General features: G+C 35.4%; 1 protein-coding gene and 1 long non-coding RNA gene across 2 annotated transcripts in view; both read right to left on the reverse strand.

The window, feature by feature from the left end:
- Positions 1 to 25,921, reverse strand: part of LOC111058456 (homeobox protein extradenticle) — a 241,667-nt gene that overhangs the window by 116,804 nt on the left and 98,942 nt on the right. The gene's annotated exons all lie outside the window — the stretch shown is intronic.
- Positions 1 to 25,921, reverse strand: part of LOC120352283 — a 50,827-nt gene that overhangs the window by 1,876 nt on the left and 23,030 nt on the right. The window contains exon 2 of the long non-coding RNA XR_005571746.1: positions 21,803 to 21,852. This is a non-coding gene — a long non-coding RNA (uncharacterized LOC120352283). The remainder of the gene's footprint in view (positions 1 to 21,802; positions 21,853 to 25,921) is intronic.

A 25,921-nucleotide genomic window follows, 5' to 3' on the forward strand; every position in this document is an offset into this window, starting at 1 on the left:
AGAGTTGGGTGGGGGGAAGGGTCCGCAATAATATCGGATATTGATGTCCCCGGGCGGACAACCGGACGAACCCACGGTTCGCACGAATTATTCATACAGTTTCAATCCAGCTAAGTGTACTCCAAGATTAGATTGCTGCCAGTTCGCTCACTCTCTCTTACTCACTCACTCTCTCACTGCTCTTTCCTCCACCCTTCCAATATTTCGCACGCACGCACACTCACTGCGTTAAAATAACACACATGTGCACTTTGCAGCAAACATATACCCCCTACCCCCTTACCACTATGACACGGCAAGTGCATATTCTTCCGCCAGATCCATGATGGGGATTTCACCTTATCGAGGTTCCCCTAGACTCCTACATATGGCCAATAACTAGGATACTACATATACGTTTCTCAACTTACTTAGTGGGTATAGTCTATTGGCCATAGTGACTCCTTCAAATGAATAAAACCTATGGTTTAAAACCTAATGCATTTTGTATTCTATATTCTGAAAATTCGTTTTTGAACTAATAATTCTGAAAACTTTACAACACAATCATTTCAAAACTGCTCCAGTTTTAAGACATCACACATCAGACTCAACAAATGAAAGAGTTGAAAGAATGTAGAAGGTAGATATGCAAACAGAAAAGTGAGGGGAACCGAAATAATTATTCTAACAGGGTAACAAATTTGAAGTGGCAGAAACGGAACCACCAACAAATGAGAGATAGTGCATGTAAATGATAGTGCAAGACTGAGTATCAACTGAAACTGGCAGAAAATGGAGTAGGAGAGGAATTAAAAAACATATCAAAAACCTGGATTGATGAGAAGAGAGAATGTGGAGAAAAGCTATTGGTATGAGGAATAGGATACAGAAAAAATCGTACGAGTCTATAAAATAATATCACGAGTCTATTTTAGACAATTGGGTACAACACAATTTTTTTGTGTCGATCATGTTTTGAACATGATAATCTATTAATTTCAATAAATAATACAGATGTAGAGAAAGAGAGAGAACGAGTATGTGAGTGAAACGGAAGACAATAGTCCCTCTGGTAGCCAGTGAGTAACAAGTAGCAGTCAAAATTAACGAGCGATTCAGGCTGATATGCCGAATCTGTGCGCTAACTGAATGGTAGGGTAAGGGGTGGTTGACGAAGGGGTGGAAATCAGCTGACATGACAGCAGCAAACGGGGGGGGGGTTGGGACAAAGGGATGAGAGGAATATCTGAAGGTGGTGGGGGGAGGGTGTATCTGATATCTGTCAGTTTGACATCCTCAACGCCTCGGCACACAGAGAGGACTGACTGCACGGCTGCTCTGCTTTCTACTAATGAATCCAATAAGCGTCGCGCTATGAGCAAAGAGAGAAATAGAACAAGATGAGAGGGAAAAAATGAGGGAGGACACGAGATGAGAAGAAATGGGTGGAAGAGAGAATGTGAGAATTGAGACGAATTAAGAAGGAAATTGTTTTGTTTTTTTAATGTGTGAGAATAAATATTAAATGTGAACGGAGAATATGGGATGGAAATAGTTAAGGAGAGGAAGGAAGAGTGAAGTGTAAAGAGAGTAAAAGGATGAGAAAGATAGAATGAATGAGGAAGTGGAAGAGCGTGATAAGCAGTGATAATTGCTAGAGGAAGACCAACAAGTATATGAGAATAGAGAAGAGAATAGAAGAGAAAGATGAATAATATGAGCTGAGAGAAAAAGGATGTCGAAAAGCTAGAGCTAAGATAATTGAGAAAAAGGAGAGAGAGCAAGTAAGAAGATGAAAATGATAAAACAGGAACAAAAAGAGCAAAATTACAAGATGGACAAAATGGATAATATGGGAAGAGAGGAAAATGGTAAAACAGGAACAAAAAAGAGACAAAAATTACAAGATGAATAATATGGGAGGAGGGAGGAGAGAAAATAAGTAAAGAGAAAAGAAAGATGTACCTAGATGAAGGAATAGTAATAGGAAATAAAGTAGCAATATTACGATAGGGATTTCGTTTGATTATTCCTGTTCGATAACATTATGCTATTAAATAACTCTAATAATTATGAAGTTGAATATTTAGTGAGTTAACAAAGCTGTACTTCAGTAATGTATAACCGTAACAACCCTTTCTACATGGCTGCACAATCGATACTTGTCAAATTTTGTGATTCCTGCAACAAGTACGACTGATTTCCTATGGGATTGAGATTGGACACCTCTATGGAATAGAATGAGACAAAGTTGACAGTGAGCGGAAAACTCATGATTGATTACGTGGTGACTGATTATAGAACTTACAGAGATTGAATCTGTTTCAATTCTTAGTTTAGACTCTAGATAATTGATTATTATTTTGTATAAATTGTTTTTTTTTGGGAATGAAGTTTATTATTATAGCTATTTATTTTACGAATTCAAATTAGTCGAATGAGTAAGCTACTGATTATACTAAACTGCACTTCAATATACTATATCATGAAACAAAACTTGCAAAGGATAAAAGCTCATAACAGATACATCATTTCTGATTCTCTTATGAGCGAAAAAGTATCTAACTTCTCAAGACACGACTGTTCAGTTATTTTCAATATTTCAATCTCAATCTGAAATTATCATATCTTTTCATCAGATGAGACTTAAAAGAACACTTTTCAAATCTCGTGGTCGTCATACAGATGAGACAGATTTTCTAACCTGAGCGATAGCAGTCAGCGTGTCTCCAGACCGAGAATCCTGGACTTGTCCTAACGACAGCTGACAACTTAAAAGGCGAATAGAGACGACACAACGAGCTGATAAGCTGTCTCAAGCTCAAATCACTCTCTCACTCTCTCTCGCTCGTTTTCGTTCTCAAAGTCGTCGATGTCGCTCATCGTTGAGGGAAAACACTGATACCGCAACGACCAATCCAATTTGACGCCGAAAACGAAATACGTCTCTTTGGAAAACCGTCACTCACCACCTAAACTGATTAGTATCAACACTTTGAAAATATGATCGAAATTTATTGTATAGATCATTTCCAGTCACCTACAAATAGGCTTTGACTCTCAAGAATGACAGAAGGATATCCAACTATCAGCAAACTGGCTTTGACATTAGATCAAGTTCAACCAAATTGTACAAGTTCTTAAAAAAATTCAATCAAGATAGATCATAAACGCTTTGAATAAATATTAGAAATACTGTTTTAACAAACATTTAAATTTACCTGGAAATGGAAAACTGAATACTTGAGTGGAGGAAATCCTGAAAAAAGAGTTTGAATATAAATATATTCCATCTGGAATATTTATTAGAATCAGGGAAATTACAAGTTTGAACATGGTCTATTTCTTGATTCCTGATTTTTCAAAGTATGTTTTAAATTGTAAGTTATGTTATTGAGTTTAGACAGTGTTTTTTTTCACTAGTGTTTTGAAACCTAGATCTGATAAAAATGTTAGATAGCGGCACATGTATTTGACTTTCCATTTTTCAACTAATTAAAATTTTATTTAAACGAATAAATCCTGTATCTAAATCAAAATATACCTAATATGGATACACTGACTATCATACGTTTAGAAAAAATCTTCAAACAAAAGTACTATAAGATGAAAATCGACATACTACAAGAAAACTCAAGATCTCACAGGAATGTAAGCTATGAAGAACTTTGGTGACATATGGGTTTCAATCGGCCTTCAACAGTGCAAACTTCTCTACGGTGTTTAACCGACTGTGAAGTTCAAAACATTATTTTCAAAAGGAAGTTGTCCGTTTAACTTTCTGGAGAACATCTCGAAAAACGTCGGAAAAATCGAAGAAAGGAGTGAACTCTGCAATAACTCCTAGTCGATGACTGTGTTTCCTCCTCCTTTTCGTGCTGTCTTCAGTTGTGACAGCCATAATAATTCGTGGCCCGATGACTTTGTTTTCTCGAATTTGTGCTTTCTTCAGATGCACCGGATGCCGGCCAGCCATATTTCACCCTTGCTCCTATAAAGACAGGAAAACAATTGACCCAGCAAAGGAAAGTGGGAAATGGAAGGAAAACGAATGTATGGCCAAAGAAAAGAAGGATCGCAAACGGATCCCTTGCTGGCAAAACAGCGACAAGCTGTTAATTCTCTAGCCAAGTTTCAATTTTCCCTTTTCTTCTTTGTGCTTTTCGCATTTCCGTTGTTTTTGTTTACTTCCAGTTCTCTACTACTTTTCTTTCATTTACTCCTCCGATCTACTTTTCTCTCTAATTTTTCTCATTTACGTGTTCTACCAATCCTGCTTCTTCAACACATATAAACATTTTCAAATTATTAATTGTATATTAAATATATAGACTATAACCTGTTTTATATTTCACCCTCTCTCACTTGAAATGCCTCTCTTTACTTCTCTAATTAGCACTTGTGCTCTACAAACTCGCCTTCCTTTCACTTTAATGTGATTTTGTTAAACAGAATTCTTCTACAACAATTTCTTCACTAATTTCTTACTATACATCATCATATTATTGTCGTTAATTATTCTTCTTGTCCTTCTTTCAATTAGCGCCAATTTTCTCTACTCATCCCTTAACCTCTCTCCTGACGTTATATCTTCATTCTTCTTTAAATTCTTATTTTGTTCTCTTCCAAGATCTTCATTATTTTCTCCTCTACTTCAGCATCATCATGATCATTTTGTTTTATAATTTCATCATCGTCTCATTCCTGAATCATTCTATCCTAGTATGTTGTATGTGCTATTCCACCGTTTTCAATTGAAGTGAAAGCAAGTTCAATTTCAATCAAGTAACATAATTTTGTATTAACTGCAATTACCATGATATAAAGCTAACATAACAACAAACTTCAAACATGTTTTACGATCAATAAAATCAACCATCGAGAAGTAGGGATGGTTTTTCATTGACATTCTGAAGTACTCATAATCAAAATAATATCCGATTTGAATGCTCACAAAATCGCCCTACTTGGCACGCAAGATTAAATTAATAGGAGGGATGATAGCGTCGTGATAAAAAGCATTCACTGCCATTATTGCTAGTGCTGTCAGACGAGACTAATAATTGTTAGACTCAAATGGATAATTACGACCCGAGTCAGAGAAGAAAGAGAGGAATAAGAGGAAGAAGAGAGTGTGTAAGAGAAAGCAAGCTCAGAAATTCATTCAGCAATCGAGAAAGATGAAGAAAATGAATGAAAACGGGACGAAAGAGTAGATGGAATTAGAATTGTAATGGTTCTGGAATAAGAAGAGCATGAAGAAGAATACAAGGAGAAACATAGAGGAGGAGGAAAGGACAAGAAGACGATAATGATGGAGATAGAAGATGAGAGAATTTCTAAGCATGAAGAAGAAAACAAGGAGAAACATAGAGGAGAAGGAAAGGACAATAAGACGATAATGATGAAGATAGAAGATGAGAGAATTTCATACCATATTTGAGCAAGGGTGGAAATAATATTAGGAGGCATCTTATAATGTTTAATGGCTCCAAGCCTACGAGCCTTATGCCTGCTGTACATGCATAGAAATATACAAGCATCCTACTTCTATTGTATGTTATGCAAAATGTTTAAAACAAGCAGTGTATTTGCTTGTAGGCATTGCTGTTGTGTAGAATAAACAGCTCGTGGAAATTTTGGAGTATATCTATTTACTCAAATTTCACATTCACTACTATTCAAATGTCCGGATGGTCTTCTTCTTTATGTGCCTATCATTGGCTTCCATGTTGGCAATGGCACCAATCTTCACACTATCTACAGCTGCAGGAAGCGATTCCGCGGTGTTCATAGAGAACCAGGCACTCAAATTTTTCAGCTATGAAATTTTGGAGATGGTCATTATGTTACTAATAGTTTGATGGTCACTAGTAACTAGATGGTTACTAGTAACCATATAGTTACTAGTGATTATAGCAATGTACGAATGACATTTTGATTGAAGATTCTCGTAGTTTTCTCACATATTCAAATTAGCTTCAAATTTTTCGTGTGAATAATGAAATACTGAAAACAAGATGGAGGAGAAATACAGTTGAAATGATGAATTCCATTCTCATATTCATTGATTTCTAGATAGTTTGTGATACAAATTCGATAATTGTATGTAATACAGTAGACCTACTGTAAACTACAAAGTTACGCGAACTATGTAAACAAAACATTATTCATTACTTCATCAGTTATCCAGCTTCAAGTCAGAGTCCAATTCAAAATTCCGTTAGGAAACTTCTACAAAAATTTCTTAAAATAATACTTTAAGATGAATATTGTGCTACAAACCACAGTAATCAATATTAGGATACTGGGAATAATCAAGAGATTGATTGATTGATTGAGTACTTTATTTATGTAGATTACAACAGTAATCAATATTAGGATACCTGGAACAATCAAGAGATTGATTGATTGATTGAGTACTTTATTTATGTAGATTACAATATATACTGGCTTCTACACTTAAACAATAGCTTACAACACAGCAAAGTTTTAGATGAATTTACATAACATAAACTAAAAAATAATTTTTGAACTGTACAATAATATGAAAAAAGCAATTTGGAATAACTATACATCATAATATTGTAATGCATCTACATAAATTGGCGGAGCTTTGCACATATCAATGTCCATTCTTTGGAAAGCATATTAAAAATATCCTTCCCATTAACTCTCTACCAAAAGAGAAAGAGAGAAATGATAATGAAAATATTATAGAAACTAAAAAAGCGTGAATAATAGAAACAGGACTAATGTCTAATGAAAGTGGGAGAATGATACAGCAGAGAATGAAGAAGGAATGAGCAGAAATGGTAGAACAGTACAGCAATAGAAGACAACCCTTACTCCTCTAGACATCATTTCATCCCCTTTCTGCTATTCCTCTCATGCATTTCGACCCGGATGCTGTCTGTGCTATAGCAACGGCCATGTAATTAAAGTAACCACCCCCTTCCATCTCATCGTCTTCTTCTTCTTCTTCTTCTTCTTCTTCTTCTTCCTCCTCCACCTCTTCTTTTTCTTCTGCTGTGCTTACAACATTACTTGCTGCCGAGTCTTCATCCCTCCCAAAAACAAGTAAAGTACAATACAAGCTGCTGTGTTGCTGCTACTGTTCCTAAAATTACACTGGAGCTTTTGGCATAGCTCTTCTCCTTCTTCGTTTAGTTTATAAGTATTATTCCTCTCAGTCAATCTCTGTATTCTCCGATTCTCTTATCTCTACGCCTTCAGAATCTTTTACATCATCTGCATCTTCTTATCTTGTTCTTCTTCTTTTCTTTCTTCTTCTTCTTCTTCTTCTTCTTCTTCTTCTTCTTCTTCTTCTTCTTCCTCCTCCACCTCTTCTTTTTCTTCTGCTGTGCTTACAACATTACTTGCTGCCGAGTCTTCATCCCTCCCAAAAACAAGTAAAGTACAATACAAGCTGCTGTGTTGCTGCTACTGTTCCTAAAATTACACTGGAGCTTTTGGCATAGCTCTTCTCCTTCTTCGTTTAGTTTATAAGTATTATTCCTCTCAGTCAATCTCTGTATTCTCCGATTCTCTTATCTCTACGCCTTCAGAATCTTTTACATCATCTGCATCTTCTTATCTTGTTCTTCTTCTTTTCTTTCTTCTTCTTCTTCTTCTTCTTCTTCATAATCTACTCAAAATCATTACGTCTCCTTGAAATTATCACGTCCCTTTCACTTCAAAATATTATTGTCTGACGTTGCTTCCCATCTGAACAATGCTGATTGCTCTCTGCTGAATCAGCTTCAACTAGGTTTGTTGATTTTCAAAGTTATGTTCACATACTACAAGAACAGTACACTCTCCAACAATTTGTAGCTTCAAGCTATAACGCCAGGGTAAATACAGTTAGTGCCCTGTCATGTAGTGTTTTTCACGGTCTTTATTATCATGATATTAGTCACAGTTTCAAGTTATTTCACATTATATAAAGAAAACTGATGTCATGTAGTGCTTTTCACGGTTATGAGAAACCGAATACAAAAAAATAATACAATATAAAAAATAAATAAATAAAAAATGTAATATAATTATATAATACATTAATATATTATAATTTATATAATTGAATACAATATAACAATACAATATATATCGTTTATCTTTTACATAATTCTCTCTCAACAACCAGAAAAATGCAATTATCTCATGAAAACAAAAATCTATTAATCATGATTCCAATTGATCTAAATGAAGTCAAATAGATCCAATTGAGAAAACATAACAAGATTCAAAATTATCTGATTCATTTGCCAACCAAGTAGGCTGAAAAACAGTTGGAGCCGTAAGTGCAGTTCTCATAGGAACATGTAATCTAAACAAGATAAAATGCTATTAGAATCAGGTCACTGGAATTTTTTTATGTAGTTTAATTAATCGAACGTTTTAATGTTCAGTCCCCTAAAATGATGAAGCCAATCTTTCACATAATTATTATCAAAATAATTATTGAAACTAATTCCACATATTATCCACTTTGTCAAATTTAATTCGTGAAACAAAGCAGGCATATTGAAGTGCTAATGCGACAAACGACAACTGCTCATCAAGCCTATTACAGACCTACCTCAACTTCTTTCGAGTGCATAAAATTACACGGCTCAAGTACAAAGAGGAGGAGTGTTGGCGAAGACTGAATTCGCAAATAGGCGCTACTTGAAAAGCGACCATAAAAACAAAGTGAGTAGAACAAAGAGAAGAGAGAGAGAGAGAGACTGAGTGAGTGATAGAGAGGGAGTGAGAGACTTCTCTCACAAAAGCTTGTCGCGGTTCGACGACTTTGAAGACTTTGAGCAAAGCAAAGTAACTATCGGGCGGCAGTTATCACAACATCATTTGAAATCTAATTGGGAAGCCCGAGGCGATAAAGACACCAGATAAACAGAAAGAGAGGGAGGGATAGAGAGGGGAGGAGAAAAGGAGAAGGGACTTTGTGGGATCTGTGACTGCTCGGCTGTGGCTTTGCAGTGATTTTTAATGTCTTTTTGGGACGCAAAGTTTTCACGATCCGGGGGGGGGGACACAATGGGGTTTGTTTGTGTAGACTGCAGGCTGAGAAGGGGTGGAGGTCGACTGATCTTGGTTTCAAACGCGGCCGATAAATTGGATAAGATAGAGGAAGAGAATAGATCAACCATAGAACAAGCATGCAAGAGAAGAACATCAACAAGACAAGGATTCAAAAAGAGAAGAGGATGAGAATGGAGAAGGAAATATGTGTTGGGGAGGGGAGGGAGGATAACAATGAGGATATGAATGAAGGAAAAAGAGGATTAAAAGATGCATGTAGAAGAAAATCAATGAAGGAGAATGAAGATATAGAGAGAGGGATGTAATGGAGGAAAACGAAGAGGAAGTGATTGAAAACTGGAATATAGAAGGATGTGATGGAGATAAACGAAGAGGAAATGATAGAAAGCTGAAAATATGTATAAATAAGATGAAAAATAACACTTTTTGTGTAGTTGAGAAGTTGATATTGTGGTAATTATTCATATTGAATGAAAAAGACTAAGAAATTGTCAAATTGTCAGTTTATCAGAGATTGACAATGGTGTAATAACCGAAACCGGTCTTTCTAATTATCAATAAATCAGTGGTTTTTTGACAATTTCTTAGTCTTTTTCATTCAAAATGAAAAATAACAAGTGAATAAAGTTAATTTCTCTAGATGCTACAACAATGAGGGACAAATGCCTTTGCTACTGAGGGAATGCAGCTGTTCTGATTTTAGGAAACCCTTTCCTATTTGTCTGTATTTAATCTCCTCCTTAATTCGTTAACTGAAGCTTCGTTTTCCTATCTTTAAAATCATATTCGGTCATTGGATCGGTTCATTCAGAATGAAAACGCAGCGCATTCTATTGTCTTTCTGTAAATTTTTTTAAACTTTGTCAGATTTCTTACACACTTTTGCTTTGCTTTTTAATTCTCTTAATAATTTTCACTACTGTCTTTCATTTGTTCCTCTTCAAAATCTAGATTTGTTACACATTCTAAACCAAGAATAGAATGTGAACCAAAACAAGAAGTAAAATACAGTAACACGAAAAATTTCACAAAGATAGAACCAAACCACCGCAATGGCAGAGAGGAACTACCATGCATACAAAGTGTTCGCAGCATCCAAGGAGAGATTGAGAGAGGAAATGAGAGCGGAAGAGAGAAGAGATTGAGAACTGATGAAGGTTGCAGGGGAAAACAAGAGAGAATCAGAGAGATAGCAGAGTGTGACTGCGTTATGAGGGGTGACGTAGTAAATGAGAGTCTCCTCCGCTTGATGGAGGGAGGAAAAGGGTTGGAGAGGGAGAGAGACAATGCAATTTGCCGTTCAAATGTTGCGTGACACATGAGCCGTGAGCCCGTGAGCCGTGATCGTCGGATTACTGTTTCACTGTTTTAGGACTCCCTCAGTGAGCGACCATTCTTTCGCACCTCGTTTTCGGAAACTTTACTCACTCACTCAATACTCCTCATTCTTTACTCATCACCAACTCTCTCTCTTACATTTTTCCTCATCCTCTCTTTTCCTATATTGGACAAGGGCCAGTTTCCAAACAACAACAAAGACTTGTTTTGATTACAAAACTCTGGAAGTAATGGCGGTTAATAGCAGATGCGTTGACAAGTTTTAGGAGAATGTGACAGGCTGCCAATACTGTAGCGTAGCACTCCAATACATGTTACCAAAAATAAAGGATGTCATGAGGCTAAGTTTTGTTTATTCGATGGTAAAAATAATCCCTCCACATTCCCTTAAAACCTATACAACGGATGAACGTGGTTTAGATGTACAAAAGATTGTTGAATAATTTATAAATGGTATCAAGAGACATGAATATTTCATTAATTAAAATTTTGATAAAATTATAGAAGTGTACAATACTTGTGTTTAGTATCAACAGAATCTCTTGAAGTCTACACTCAACATTTACACGACAGCTTTACTGATTCAATAAATTACCATGATAGAATAAACAATTGTTTATTCTATGATATCACTATATGAAATAATATATACTAAATAATAATTTTCAATAAAAAGATTAAGAAATTGTCAAAAACCACAGATTTATTGATATTAGAAAGACCAACTTCTCAACTACACAAAAAGTAAATAATAATTATTAAAGTTTTATTTTTAAAAATTTAAATTAGTAAATAGCAATATTTACTAAGTTGACTGAGTTGCATCATATAGAAAGAACAATATAATTAAAGATAAACTATTTAGTTCATCTCTGATTGTATTAATTGAAATCGATAAATGCTACCTAAATAGTTTAACAATTAGTTTGTTTCATGCTGGAAAACTGTCATTAAATCTCCTTTGAATCTGATTTCTGTATAACAGGGATTGGAATTGCAGAAATCGACGAATTTTGAACATACAGTATTTACAAAAGTATTATTACAATACTACTTCAACACAAAATGTATTATTGATTAATCCATTAAAATCACGAGACATTAATATGAATGCAATAAAACTATAAGATATTTAGATATTTCTCAACTCAACACACATATACATACATACACACATTCGTCTCAATTTTTAGTCTCTTACAACGATACCAGTTATACCAAAGATATTACAACTATATTACAACGATACCAAGTCACACTGTATGACCTCAAGATTTGAAATTTTCCAGGATTAAAAATACTGTACTCCATTCTATTCATCTCTATTTCTCCCATTTTCCAGTGCTTCTTCCACCCTTCGGAAAATAGTCTGAAAAACAGACAATTGTGATTCTGTATATGTAGAGATAGCTGTGGCAGTCATACAGTTTCCAATCGGGACCCCGGACTCACCACAGCTAAACGGCACATACCCAAGCAGGGCACGTCCTATCAGCTCTCCCACCACCCTCTCTCTCGGGCACACCGTATATGAGTACTGGCAATAAATTAGTAGCTTCCTGCTTTCTCGTTCGCTCTTTCTTTCTCCCTCTGATAGCAGAAGCAGCACAGCAGCTCTAAACCTTTTCCCGGGCAGATCGCTCTAAATCCCCGTTAGCTGGCAGCCAGAGACGAGTCTGACGGTGAGCAGCTTACTGCAGGAGCTGCTTTTGCATAAATCCTGCCATTTTGTGTTTATTGGGGAGGAGGAGGAGTGGGATGAAGGGGAAGAGACGAAATATGGAGGAAAAGAGAAGAAAGAGGAGAGGGTGGATGGGAAGAGGAAGAAGAGGAATAGCGTCGCGTGAGCTGCCGACGTTTTGGAGACGTGTGACGTCAGATGGAGACACATGTGTGCTACTCTTCCTCAATATCCTTCTCTCTTTTAGTAGAGAGTTACTGGGAAGGATATTTTGGATATTCTTTCCGAAGAATGAACATTGATATGTCCAAAGCTCCGCCAATTTATGTGGCTGCTTATTTTTTATTTATATGTTTAACAATATTATCTATAGTTATTGCAAATTGATTTTTTCATATACAGTTCAATTAGTATTTCTTAGTTTATATTTGGGAATTCATCTCAAACTTTGATGTAATGTAATCTATCGTATAAGAGCAAGTATATTTATATTAATCTACATAAATAAAGTACTCAATCAATTAATCTCTCTCTCTCTCTCAATATCTTACACAATCTCTCTCACCAGTATTTCTTAGTCGTCTTAATCTTAGTCCTTTCTCCAGTTCCATAAAATTTGGAGATAGAAAAATGCCGTTTCTCAAAAAATTGGTGATTGTGATATTTTGACAAACTTGCTATCATACGAAGCAATTTGGTTAATCTGCCGAAAATACAAGGCTGGAATAATGGTTAGACGTTTAAAATTCCAAAATTATTGATAGTGATATCAAAAGGGGAGATAGATGACAGAGAAAACATGGGGAGAATTAAAAGAGAAGATAGGAATAATAATCAGAAGGAGCAGATAAGAGAAAAGTGAGATAAGAAAAGTGGGGGTAGGAGATACAAGACAGAATGGAGAAAATGAAGAACAAAAAGAAGAGGTTTTTGAGAAAAAGTAGACGTTTAAAAGAAATGAAACGTTGTGAAAAGAAAAGATAAATGAAGATCCAGGGAATAAAGAGGAAAGGAAAATTCACAACAAAATAGGTAAGGAGAGGAAAAGATGAAGTTGAAAAGGGTAAAGATCAATGAGGAGAAAGAGAAAATCGAGATGGGATGAGGTGAAAAGATAGAGAACTAAGGGAGGAAGCAGGATAATGAAAAGGAAGCAAATCAAGGAATGGGTGATAGAAAAAATGGAATTGATTAAAAATTGTTTCATTTTTTTTCATTTCAATTGATAAACTAGAAAAAATCGAGATAATAATAATAATAATAATAGCTTTTATTGGTGGGAAGGCTCTGATGGAAGTTCCACCTCGCCTGAATGTATCATTCAAGCTGTCAATGGGCCCTACAACTGTCATACTTCAGTCGGGACCGACAAATAACGTACCCATCCAATAATACTGCAGTAACCTCGTCAAAAACGTTTAGTGATGAGCGGGTTTGAATTGAGATGAAAAGAGGATTCCAAAATAGAAGGGAATGTGAATTGCAAAAGGAAGGGAAATATAGAATAGGGAGTAAGGAAAGGGCAATAGCAAGAGGAGAAAGATGCAACGATGCACAACCACATTTCAAACACGTACCGTATATATGGATGAAAAGCGAAATAATGTGCGGGGAGGGCTGTTGTAATAACTACTGCACCCCCACATATGAGAGAGAACCCCTAAGCTCCAAACCCATTGTTTTTCTGCAAACTCCATATATACAGACAAAAGGGAGATGGTTGGAAAACAGGAGGAAGAGAATGAAAGTCGCCACATGGAACCACATTCAAGAAATTGAATGAAAGGGAGGAATAACATGAAAAGAGACAGAAGTATTGTCTCGATCACATACCCTTCAACAGAACCACCAATCCTTTCTAAGATAGGACGAGAAGAAAAGTCTACGGAAACATTTAAAAACCAAAACCTTCAAAAGCAATGGGTATTTGAGTCTGAAAATTCTCTCGAAGACAAAAGTCACAAAGAATACATTGAAAGAATAATTTCAGCGAAAAGGTTGTTAAGGGTGAAGAGTGACGAATCAACCCTTTAATGTGTTTAAGTGCACTGGACATTCTCCAAGTGACCTTCTATTGTTCATCTTTTTTTGGAAATGTCTACTGTTTCTTTTCCAAACTTTGCATGCGTATAATTCCATCCATTGTATTTTTCTTCAGGGCTATTTTTAATACAAATAAAATATAAAAGATTAAAGAATAAAATAATTTGAAAGCGTACTTAGACTACAAAGATTTATATTTTATTTATAATTCTATTCATTCTTAGGCAACCGAAGAAATCTTCACTGTTTTTACTAGATTTTACCAATTTTCTAGTGACTGGAATTGTGATAGCATAGTTCAAAGCTTACATTTTTGAGAAGGTTTTATTGGCTGATAAAGCAGAAAAATAATCAATAATTTTGTCCTGTTTAATTTTCAACAGTTTAATTTTCCAAGAGTGATGGTGGAATTTTAGATTGGCCCCAGATATGTTTAATACATTCTACTATATCCAGAGAATAATTAATTCCATTCTAGGCTCTCTAACTATTATTTTATGCTTAAGTATGACTTTCAATTTAAATCCTTACTTCAAAAATACCACCAAATATCAACATAACATCTGCAAACTCTCATGAAATTCAAGCTCACATGAATTACCAGAAGAAACAGAAATGTATGCAGATAATTTCAGATGCAGATTTGTTCATTGAACTGTAGTAGAAAGTCCCGGTTCTTTTTCGATTAAATCAACTTGTTATTAAATCTTATCAGGAATTAATTGTAGAATGTAGACAATTCAAGGGTAGACTCAACATTTTTGAATGTCATGTAAAAGATTTCATATTATTATAGTCTACTAAATGAAACTAATATTGACAATAACAATGCAATAAACAAATAGCATTCGTAATCCATCATTGCTTTCCTATTGGATACAATATTTTTCATTTTCGATTCTTTATCAGATAAATAAGCTTGTTATTGAATATTATCAGGGATTAATTGTAGACAATCCAAGAATATATATGATTTCTATCACTTATCTTTGCTTATCTGAATGGTACATTTTTCATTTTCAATATACAGTAGTGTAATAAGAAATGGATTCTACAAAAAATAAATACTCAATATTTTAGAGAAACTATTCACGGTCACCTACATCTTGAACACTGCCTACTCTATCAACATCCACCCCCTCACACCAAGGTAAGGGATGATTTGAGGGGGTACCCCATATAGGTGGAGAGGGGCATCAACCCCCGAGTTTATTTACGAGTATACACACCGTAAACATGAGTGTACGATCGTTGCCTGCCCAGAATAACTACCCTATTTACTACAGTACTACCGCCGGCTAATAGAGCACCACTAACTTACATTTTATGGTAACAGTCTGTTAGATTAGAGTTGGGCCAACCGAATGTCTATTTTACGGCAACTAAATTGGCTCACCTCATTCAATGCTTTTCAAAGGCCCTGACGAGATTTGCACTGAACCACATTGAAAAAGCATTCAATTTTCATTGTAGTTTTCATTTTTTCAGTTTCATTGATTATTCCATGACGCATCATCTAATAGATTTATGATACTGTAAATAGAACACTAATTTGGATGCAGACCATGGAAAAGAGAATGGAAAATTGATTTTATTCGCGATTGAATCATTTCTTTTTGGAGTATTCATTTATCTGTTTTTACGAGAGTATAAACTTCTTACGGTCAAGAGTTAAAGGGGAGGGTATCCTTGATACCCTTTCTGAGAATGGACAACTAAAGGTCCAACCTTCACAGTTTCATGTGAAAACGTTACAGTGATACCTCAACTTTGTCATATTTTACCTCTGCTCAATATTATAGTAAAACTCTTCTGTAGATTAATATGATTAATTAATTACTCTGACTGCTAATTATTTTCAACACTACAACGTAAGTTGAATTTTGCTTTCTTAAACACATGAATAAAGGAATCTCTATCTGAATCCCAACAAAATTTTAACGTTTCCAGAAATCAGGAACCAGGTCCAGATAACATAATATACATTCAGTTTATTCTATGTTCAATAATTCAATTAGTATGTGGTAATGTGATACAATACATCCAATTGAAATTGGGCACTCTCATCGTGTTATATTGATCAGGCACACCATGATAGGAATGATTAAACATCTAATAAAAAAAGTGATATTACACGCAATTACTTGAAACAAATATTGTAATCACGTTCATGAATTTCGTTCAATTAAAATTCCAATCAAATCACAACCGTGATATGCTATAATTACCATCAAAACCATATCTGTCTCTCTCTCATCCAATCCAATCAACACACACTATCACTCTCTATCACAATGCACGCAACATTTTGCAATAGAAGGGGAAAGGGGGATCCGCGTGTACAATCCATCAAACAGGGGGGACGTCCATCGACTCCCTCCCCCCAGCTTCAGCACCCATTTCGCGATCCCCTTAATCACAGCCATTATTTACCGTGTGTGTGTTTTGTCGTTTTATATGTAGAACGTGTTGTCGCAATTATTATTTCCTTGTGACACCCCTCTCCCCCTTGTAATGGAGCCCCCCTCGACAAAACCTACCCCAAAAACAGCTATCGCCATTTCGAGCATGTGTCACCAAAGCCTAGACACAGTCATTTATTTTCTTCTTATACACACAACATACATGCCATCATATTATTGTATAAACGATAACAGCAGAACGCGGCTACTAGTCATGTTTTGTAGATAGTTTGTCTAAGCTACCTATCTTTACATCACATCTTTCCCTAATCTTTATACCAACAAATCACCTACTTTTTGCTGTAGGTGATACCCACATGAGCTCTAGGCTTGTGCATGGGTAACGCTGGCAAAATCTTGGAAAACGGTTTACAAACCGTAGACAATAAGTATCCGTGAATATTCAACCAAGAAGAAGCCTGTTTTATAAATTACAGAGCATCTTATATTTGAACAGGCATTCTTGAAAATAGAAAAAATCTAAAATGTTACCAGACTACAAGAATATGAAAATTTCAAGGTGTTGATTGAAAAAACCCCTCTATCATCGAAGCTATGAGACTTGAAATGTGAGAGATTAAGGAAAATTGAGAAGCAAAAGGGAATTGCAAAACACCCCAGTAGATCTGATAATCAACAAGAACTTGCGAGCTGCATAACCCTTTCCATTCTATGTAATTGAATTTGCCAAGACAAGATCCACTTGCCGAGACAACATAAGACGGAATTCACATTTCACACAGGCCACATGTGTCTATTTCCACTCATGTGATCCTACTTCATCACATCACAGAGTGTCACATGTGTGCACCACCCCTAAGCTGTCGGATGACATCGAGTCATACAACCCTTCCAACACCGAGACGAGTCGGCCATTAGGGGGTAAACTACCCCAGTCTAGTTGGCTACAACCTTGCCAGTGCATCAGCCGGTCAAAATTCTCATCTCGAGTCCCTAGTGGCTAGTCCCGGTCCACAACCTGGATACCGATGATGATGATGATACCAAGGGTTGATACCCCTTCCCGGAGGGAGAGTCCCCCCAACCCCTGCCCGTCAAAAGACGAACTCCCACACAGATGCCCAGAATTGACTCAATTATAAATAGGAGCGTGCGAGAGCGTCAGCCTATTAGAATGGCCAAAACAGAAATGAGAATCATTAAACTGCTCACTCCTTGGGCGGCGAGCGAGATACTCAATATTGTTCTCGAGCACATTCTGATGATGATAAGAGCAATTGGGGAAGATCGAGTGAAGGATTAAAGGGTGTTATAAATTCATGCCTTTGGGGTCTGCCTACTCATTTACTTAATTGTAATGGGCGGTATTGGAATCTACATTTGCCTGAAATTAGGATTATGTACTATCTTTGAATTGAGAACTTGATACAAGAGATATAAAACTGTTGCTCATTAGTGGGTACTTAATAATGATTCAGAGAGTAACTAAAAACATGAAAATGACAAGACATGTTATACACAATCTTTCTATCAATATTGAATATGTGTAATGTGTAGTGCTGTTCTCAGAGTTTAAATTCAAATTATAATGATTCAAATGTAGAGTTCTTATCCAAATTATATTGCTCTCAATAGAAGAAGCTCGAAATATAAGTGCGGGGTATGGATACCCATTGACAAATGTTCCAAAATATACAGAAATCAACTGCATTTAAATAATTGAGATTCCACAATAAACTCCATTTTTCAAGATGAACCAAAAAGAAAAACAAGATAATATTGAGAATTATTGTCGAATAATTTGAGGTTTATGATCGACCGTTCATACAGTTCAACACTGTTCGATGGAAAGCATAATTTATGCTCAGTCCTATTTTTTTCCACTCTGACCTATTCCATTTTTATTAACACTAATACTTGAATTTCAGAAAAACCTAAGTAATGATGGAATTTCTTACATAACAGGTGACTAGTGATTTCTTTACCAATAAGTTCAACTTCTGGAGAAATATTCTCAAACATGATACTTTTAAAAATATCACAAACTTTCAAATTTATGAAAAACTCTAATCTATAAAAGACAATAATTTCCTCCGAGGAAGCAAGCTCAGGCACCAAATGGTAATATTTTCAAGTAGCCAAAAGCATTATAGCAAACAAAATAATATCCTGAGTCCTTTGTTCCAGAAGGCGCATTGTAAAGTGTATTGTACAGAAGACAGGGTTTATCTGAAATATTTCCGGCGAGCAAACCCTTTCTTCCTAATTCAACTTCAACAAAACCAATTCAATTTATTCCGACGAAAGAAGTGGAGCACTATAACATAGCGAGCAGTACATTGCTGAAGCTCACACATTCCCTGCACAAAGAAAAGAAAAACGAGCAGAGAGACGATGAGAAGAAGAATAGATAGATAGATAGAAGAAGGAGATGAAGCAGAAGAAGAAGAAAAAGAAGATGAAGTGAAAATCTAAGGGCTGATGGAAGAAGGAGAAGAATGTGAGAGTATTTGAAAAGAAAAAAAATGAGATGAAGAGTGTTGGAAGTACTACGGAAATTGGAGAGGGAGGAGAAGGAAGAAGAAGGAATGACATAGAAAAGTTTAAAAAAATATTTACAATAGAAACATGTGGGGGAAGTGGAAAAAGAATAATAAGGACCACAGAAGGATCCAAGAGAATAAAGTAACAGAGGAAAATGGAAAGAGAGGACACAGAAGAAAACCAAGAGAAGCAAGTATAAGAGGAATATACACAGAGAACAGCTTCGTTGAAGATGAAAACTATAAAAATGGATGGAAAATGATAGAAGGAAAAGTAGAAGCAGAGACAATAAGAATGAGAATAGTTAAAAGCTTATCAGAAAACAAATGAGGAGAAAAATCAGAATAAGCATTGGAATAAGGAGAAGATAGATCATAAGAGAAGGAAAAACAAGGAGAGCTGAGAAGATGAGGGTAAATAGGAAAGACAACAAATAAGAAGACGGATGAGGAGAAAAAGAAGATGAAGATGAGGTGGAAAAATGTTATATGAAAGTGACGATAATAGGGCAAGCGGAAGAAAAAACTTGAAAAGAGATGGAAAAACTACACAGATGTAAACGAAGATGAAAGCGGTCAGGGAAGGGCAAATGAAAAAAGAAAATTAAAGAAGGAGAAGTGGGCAAAGACAGAACTTGGAATAAGAACAAGAAGATGAGAAAAATGAGGGAAGTGCGAATAGACAGAGGAAAGCGCAGATATACTCGATTGGCGAAATGAAACTCAGAGGATAAGTGTAGCAGCGACTGCAAGATTCCTGGGGCGGACTCAGGGATAACTTGCTCCATCCCTATTTCAAGGGTTTAGGGACGAACGAATTCCGGCTAGGAGGTGATAACAGGGTTATTGAGAGGCCCCCGGACAGGGGTAGGGGGGACTGCGAGCCCCTCCAAATATATTAAGCACGGACCATTGGTCGTCGAGTCTCCCAGCATCACTGTGGAATAGTAAGCGGGGCCTTTCCACTAACCCTTTCAAGGGATAAGGACACACACACACACACACCCACACTCCCTTCGGCCCTTGGCTCACTCAACTATTATTATTGTTATTCTTGCCAGACCATCAACACGGGCACTCGAGTCAAGTTGGTGCACAAGATAGACTCAGTCGGTGTGCACTGCACATGCTAATGGATGTCTTCTTGTATCTTCCAAGTGTTGCTGAATATTTAATTCAACTGTGCACGTTACTTGGGAATAATTGGTGTCAGAAATTACGAGAATGTTATACGTAGAAGTACATATCACTGTAGCAGTATAGAAGACCAGCAGCATCGTGTTGTAAGCAGTATAGTTGACCGAACGTAGTGAGGTCTATGTTTCAACTCGATTTGCTTTTGTCTGTCTGTATGTAACGCGATTACGTCCAAATGCGTTGATAGAATTCGATGAGATTTGACAGGAATATTCCTTTTTCAACTGCGCGTCGATGTATGTAATGTTGCATTTAAGGATGATATGAAAAGAAAAGGAATTCCTCCATACTCTGATGTTACTATATATATAATTTACTTTGAAGTTTGAAGATAGGATCAGACTATAGAATTATTCATTATCGAATTTAAACCAGGTATGTAATTGTCCCACGTCATCTTGCAGGAGTTTAGTTTTATTGTATTTATTTTCTCTTTTTGAAAGTTTAACTGTCATGATAGCCTCAAGACGGCACAATAATTAATTGGATATCACGTAATCATATAATATGTAGTATTCTTGTTAGTAGTTTTGTTTTTTCCAAGCTTTTGCGATTTTTGTAAATTACTGTAATACTATCTTTAACATTATAAAATTTTAATTGTATATGAAGTACTTGAAGCAGAATAAGTGAACTGCAACTGCCAACACACAAGGTTTCTTATGTTGGCAGTGCCAAATATTACATTGATAATATTGTTATGTACTTAAGTTAAAATCAATGTCTATTTGTATTGTATACTCTTGTAATTAATATTGTACAAATATGTATTTGTAATTTTTGGCAATAAATTCAATTCAATTAAAAAAAATCAGCTGACAAGTGGATTATTTATTGCATGCATTACACAGATGTCTGGTCGTGTCTATTTCTATAAGGTAGGGTTTCAATATTTTCTATGATGCCTGCCGATCAGTAGCAATATTCTCACATTTGAAAAACAAATTTAATAGGTGATTGAAAATAAAATAAAAAATGATTAAATGAACTGAATAATGCAGAAGATATTATAATATTCTTGACTGAAAAAAATAGTCTATTTTTAAAAATAGTTAAGAAATATTTTTATCAAATGGAAAGATTATCACGAAACTGGATAAATCATCATATGGCATACAAATTCAAACGTGAACTGAGTTTATTAATACAAGTGAGATTTCGATCTTGGATAAAACAAATAACAGTTTTCAAGAGTAAATTATGATTCAACTGTGAATTGTGATTCAACTGAATCAACTTGAACAGGTGACATCAGATACTTGTGGATGAGAAAACTGCATGAGGTCTACTGTTCGAAGAACTACTACTAAATAGCAGTACAGTTATTGTAACAGTTTAGTGTTGTAAGGTGGAAGCTGAAGATTAGGTACTAGAAAGTGAATTCTATACCTATTGTGAATTGTGATAATACAAGAATTTTCTGTGAAATATGTCTCCAACCTTTTCAACAATATTTTTCCTTATTTTACAATATAAGGTAGAATATATACATAATTATTGAATATAAACATAATAATTAAAATTATAAATTTAATAAGTTGTCATACCAATTTCTTTGAAAATCTTGACCAGACGATAATATCAGTGGTGAACATACCTGAAACAAAAGAGATCAAAATGAAAAATCATGTGTAACATTATTTCCAAATAGACAAGAGTATTCAACATACAGTAGATCGGAAAGATAGGCTATGTAATCAAAATAATATATCTCCCACAATGTAGACTAACCAAAGTTGAAGGACAATAACTGAGGCCCGGTTGCACAAAAGTCTGTTTAATTTCAATCATGATTAAATTCCACGAGAACTAATCAGCGAAGGTTCTTCTCTGATTGGTTCTTGTGGCATTTAATCGGGATTGAAAGTTAACAGACTTTTGTGCAACCCAGTTCAACTGTGCCATCAAACTACAGATGATAACTTGTAGGTTTTATTGAGAGGTATTGAAGAAACCCGAACATTTCTGGTTGATAGATTTGAAATGTAAACATTCGCCAATATCATTCGTCATTTTATTTTAATCGCAAATTATGAATTCAAATACGCAAGTAAAATATGAATAGAATGCTATTTCATTACTGATTAAGAGAATAAAAACTACCAGAAGTAATTCAATTACAATAAAAAAATATAGTATCGGAATTCCAGGGTAAAACTGAGATGTACTTGCGTTCTCTACAACATGATTCAGTCGCAGAATTATCATCCATTTTACAGTATTTGCCATTTATAATAATAATCCCATAAACAACATTTTGACACTATCATTCCACCCTCTCTTCTGGTCCACTTGCGGTTTTTTCACATTCTTAATTACTAAATTCACTGTAACTTGAAAGCCTTTTCAAAATTCATCACACCCTTTCCACACAAGTGCTAAAAGAGCATGTCTCTGCACTCTATATCCACCGGAAGTGTGTCTAGTTTTTTGTCGACCGGAAAAAGACAAGGAGGCAAAATTGATGTTTGGTTATGGTGTAATGTAAGGTGAAGATAATCCTCCCTTTCATGCTCTTCCTTCTTCTATCATCAACCCTCCACTTTTCATATCCACTACCTTGCTCTTGCTCTCTAATCATTGCCATGCCGCCCTCGCGCTCAACACACATTAATAAGAGATAACTGGGGAGGAATGGATGGAGAGAGATAGAAAGAGGAGAAGTGAGTGAGAAAGAGCGAGAGAGTACAAAAAGATAACTGGGGAGGAATGAATAGAGAGAGATAAAAAGAGGAAGAGTGAGAGGGAGTGAGGAGTACGAAAAGGGGTTGCACCAAAAGAGGCTGCTATAATTCTTCTTCTTCGTGGAGAGGAAAGTGGAAGTAATTATAAAGGCACTGCAACATTCAGTATGCTGAGTGGTGTACCAAGTTGCGAAGGGTAAAGTATGTGGGATGGGTGGCTGACTTCACCGCTGAGTCCCTAGTATGCAAATTACACATCATGCTAAATCTTGATCTTAAATTTACTTAAATCTTGTTCATTCACATTTAATTCTACTCCAAAATGTTTATTCACAAGTTTCAAGTAAATAAGATTTATAAGTTAAGAGTTCCTAAAACTAGAAGCCACAAGTGCAAGAGTCCTAATAATTTGAATTTCATAAATATCAAGAGGACCTTGACAAAAATTAAACTGTAAGAAAAATTAAATATTGAATAATTAAACCCAAAGGGACGAATGATGACAACCCATCGTCGTAAGACTAGCTATGAATTTCATTATGTAAAATTATAACAGATAAAAATATCGAATTATTTTGAATTCATATACTGTAATCCACTTATTAGTGCAGCAACTGTCGTACAATACATGAATCGTCCACAATATCGAGAAGAGCTTGACAAAAATGATAATATATGAAAAATTTACCAATAAAGAATTAAACCCACAAGAACTAATGATGACACCTCATCATCATAAAACTGGCTATGAATTTTTCAAGTAACATTACAACAAATAGAGTTATCGAATCATTTTGAATATAATATACTCTAATCCACTTATAAGTGTAGCAACTGTTACATGAATGCTCATCTTCTGTGGATAACAAACTTCAAAGTGAATAAGTTGACTACTGGTTCCCACTCAGCTAACTCAAATATATTCAACCATAACAAATACATAATTAGCAAGCCGAACATTTATTCTCAAATAAAAATCCAGAAACACAATAAAACTGCTTTTTTATTTTGACTTGGGGTAATCGTTGAAGCCATGTAATCTCACAATACAAGCTATCAATAAGATGTGGAGTGGGCTGCAGCTGCAGTGGGCCAAAGCCTATTCAAGTGCTGCTGTAAAAGATGCTTGTTTGTATTGCATACAAGAGAGAGAGAGAGAGCTTGTATTGTATTGCCGGGATTTGAATTTATTAGCAAAAGGAGGCTGTAAATCGTGCGAGCGTTTTTTACGACAACCGCCCTTGTCTTTTCACTTGTCGATTGTCCTATTTTCCTTTCAGTACTTTTTCTTCTTCATCTTCTCCCTCTTCTTCGTCATCTTCTTCTTCTTCTTCTTCTTCTTCACCATCTTCTTCGCCTTCTTCTCCTACTTCTTGTTTTTCTTTTGCAACATTCTATCCTTAGACATTTTCTTCTCTGTGGTTCCATACATCAATTTTGCCCTTTATAAGTTATTCTTCTAAATTATATTATCCTTTTTCGTGATATTTTTATGCTTTGCCTTTAATCTTGTGATATGGAATTCCTTTTTTTCTATAATATATTCCTCATAATAAACACAATCATTTTGTTGGTGTTCTTTATCTACACTGTAGTATTTTTCATACCATCAAAGTATTCATCATTTTGATCCTTGACTTCTTATTTTCCTTCCTCCTCCTTCTTGTCTTCTCTTTCTTCTTCTTCGTGCAGTATTTTATTGTTGACTTGATTCTCAACTCTTCTTCATCATCCTCTCTTTTGTATTGCCCTTTCTTCAATATTTTTAAATCAATTTATAGTTTCCTATAATCTGCCTGCTGACTTCCTTTTCCTTCAAATTTGTATTCTTATTTATACCCTTGCCCACCTGTGAAAAAATGAAGAGGACAATGATCCTCTCTTCTTTTTCATTTTTCCAACTCACTTCATCTGCCTTCTGCGTATCTTTCATCTTTCTTTTCAAAATTATCAATTATTTCCAGTTTTTCTACCCACTTTAACAAAGTTTCGATTTTCCACCTTTTAATTATTAGTCTTTCATTCCTCCAACATTATCACTTATTTCCACCCACTTTTTACCATTTTCACCTTCTCACCAATTCATTTCTCGTCCCTTCTGTTCACAATTCTGTATATCTTATCCTTGCAACATACTGTATCTCCACTCACTCCAAAAATATTTCAATTTCTTTCACCTTTATATTGATGCTCAGACTCAATACTTCTTAACGCTTGATTGTTAATACTTGCATCATCATGGGTGATCAGAGGAGGTGGTTCGCTCGCATGCAATTTATGCTCCAACTTTTTTCATTCACACAATACTCCAATGTTTTGCCACAACTCACTCAGTCTCTCTCTCCCTCACATACTCACTCTTTCACTCTCACACATACACACATACCACCTCTGATTTCTTCAATCTCCTCTCCGACTCCATTCTTGTCTTTTACGAGCGCCGTCCCCGTTTTATTTCAGCCATAAGCATCTTCTCTCAACTCAATAGCAACTGACTCCCGGCCATATAATCGGCTTCAAATTACTCGGCAATCAAACGAATCGTTCGGATGCATTTTATTTCGTGATGAATTTTTCCACGAAAAATCTTCATTTTATATGCGTGTGACTCATGTTTTCAAAGTGAGCAATAAAGTTTACAGCCTTTCGCGTTTCTTATATTGCTGCAGAGCGGGTTGGATTGATGGTTCAGGTTAGTGAAACACTGGAAAAGATTTCAGAACTTTTTATGGCAAGTAATGTCGTGATTTCAATACTAATTATTGTTTAATTGCTCTTAGATAAGATACTCATTTTACTGGTTGCTTTCACATGACTCCATATAGTATAGTAGAGATATTTCAAATAAAGTAAATGAGTGACAAATAAATAACTGAATAAGAAATAAAATTAGATATATTATTCAGAGTAAAGCAAAAAATGACATATTAAAAAAAATTGAAATTGTGACAATCATGAGATCTATATTATTCATTAACATGA

This window comes from Nilaparvata lugens, chromosome 7 (genome assembly GCF_014356525.2).
Source record: "Nilaparvata lugens isolate BPH chromosome 7, ASM1435652v1, whole genome shotgun sequence".
Lineage (NCBI taxonomy): Eukaryota > Metazoa > Arthropoda > Insecta > Hemiptera > Delphacidae > Nilaparvata > Nilaparvata lugens.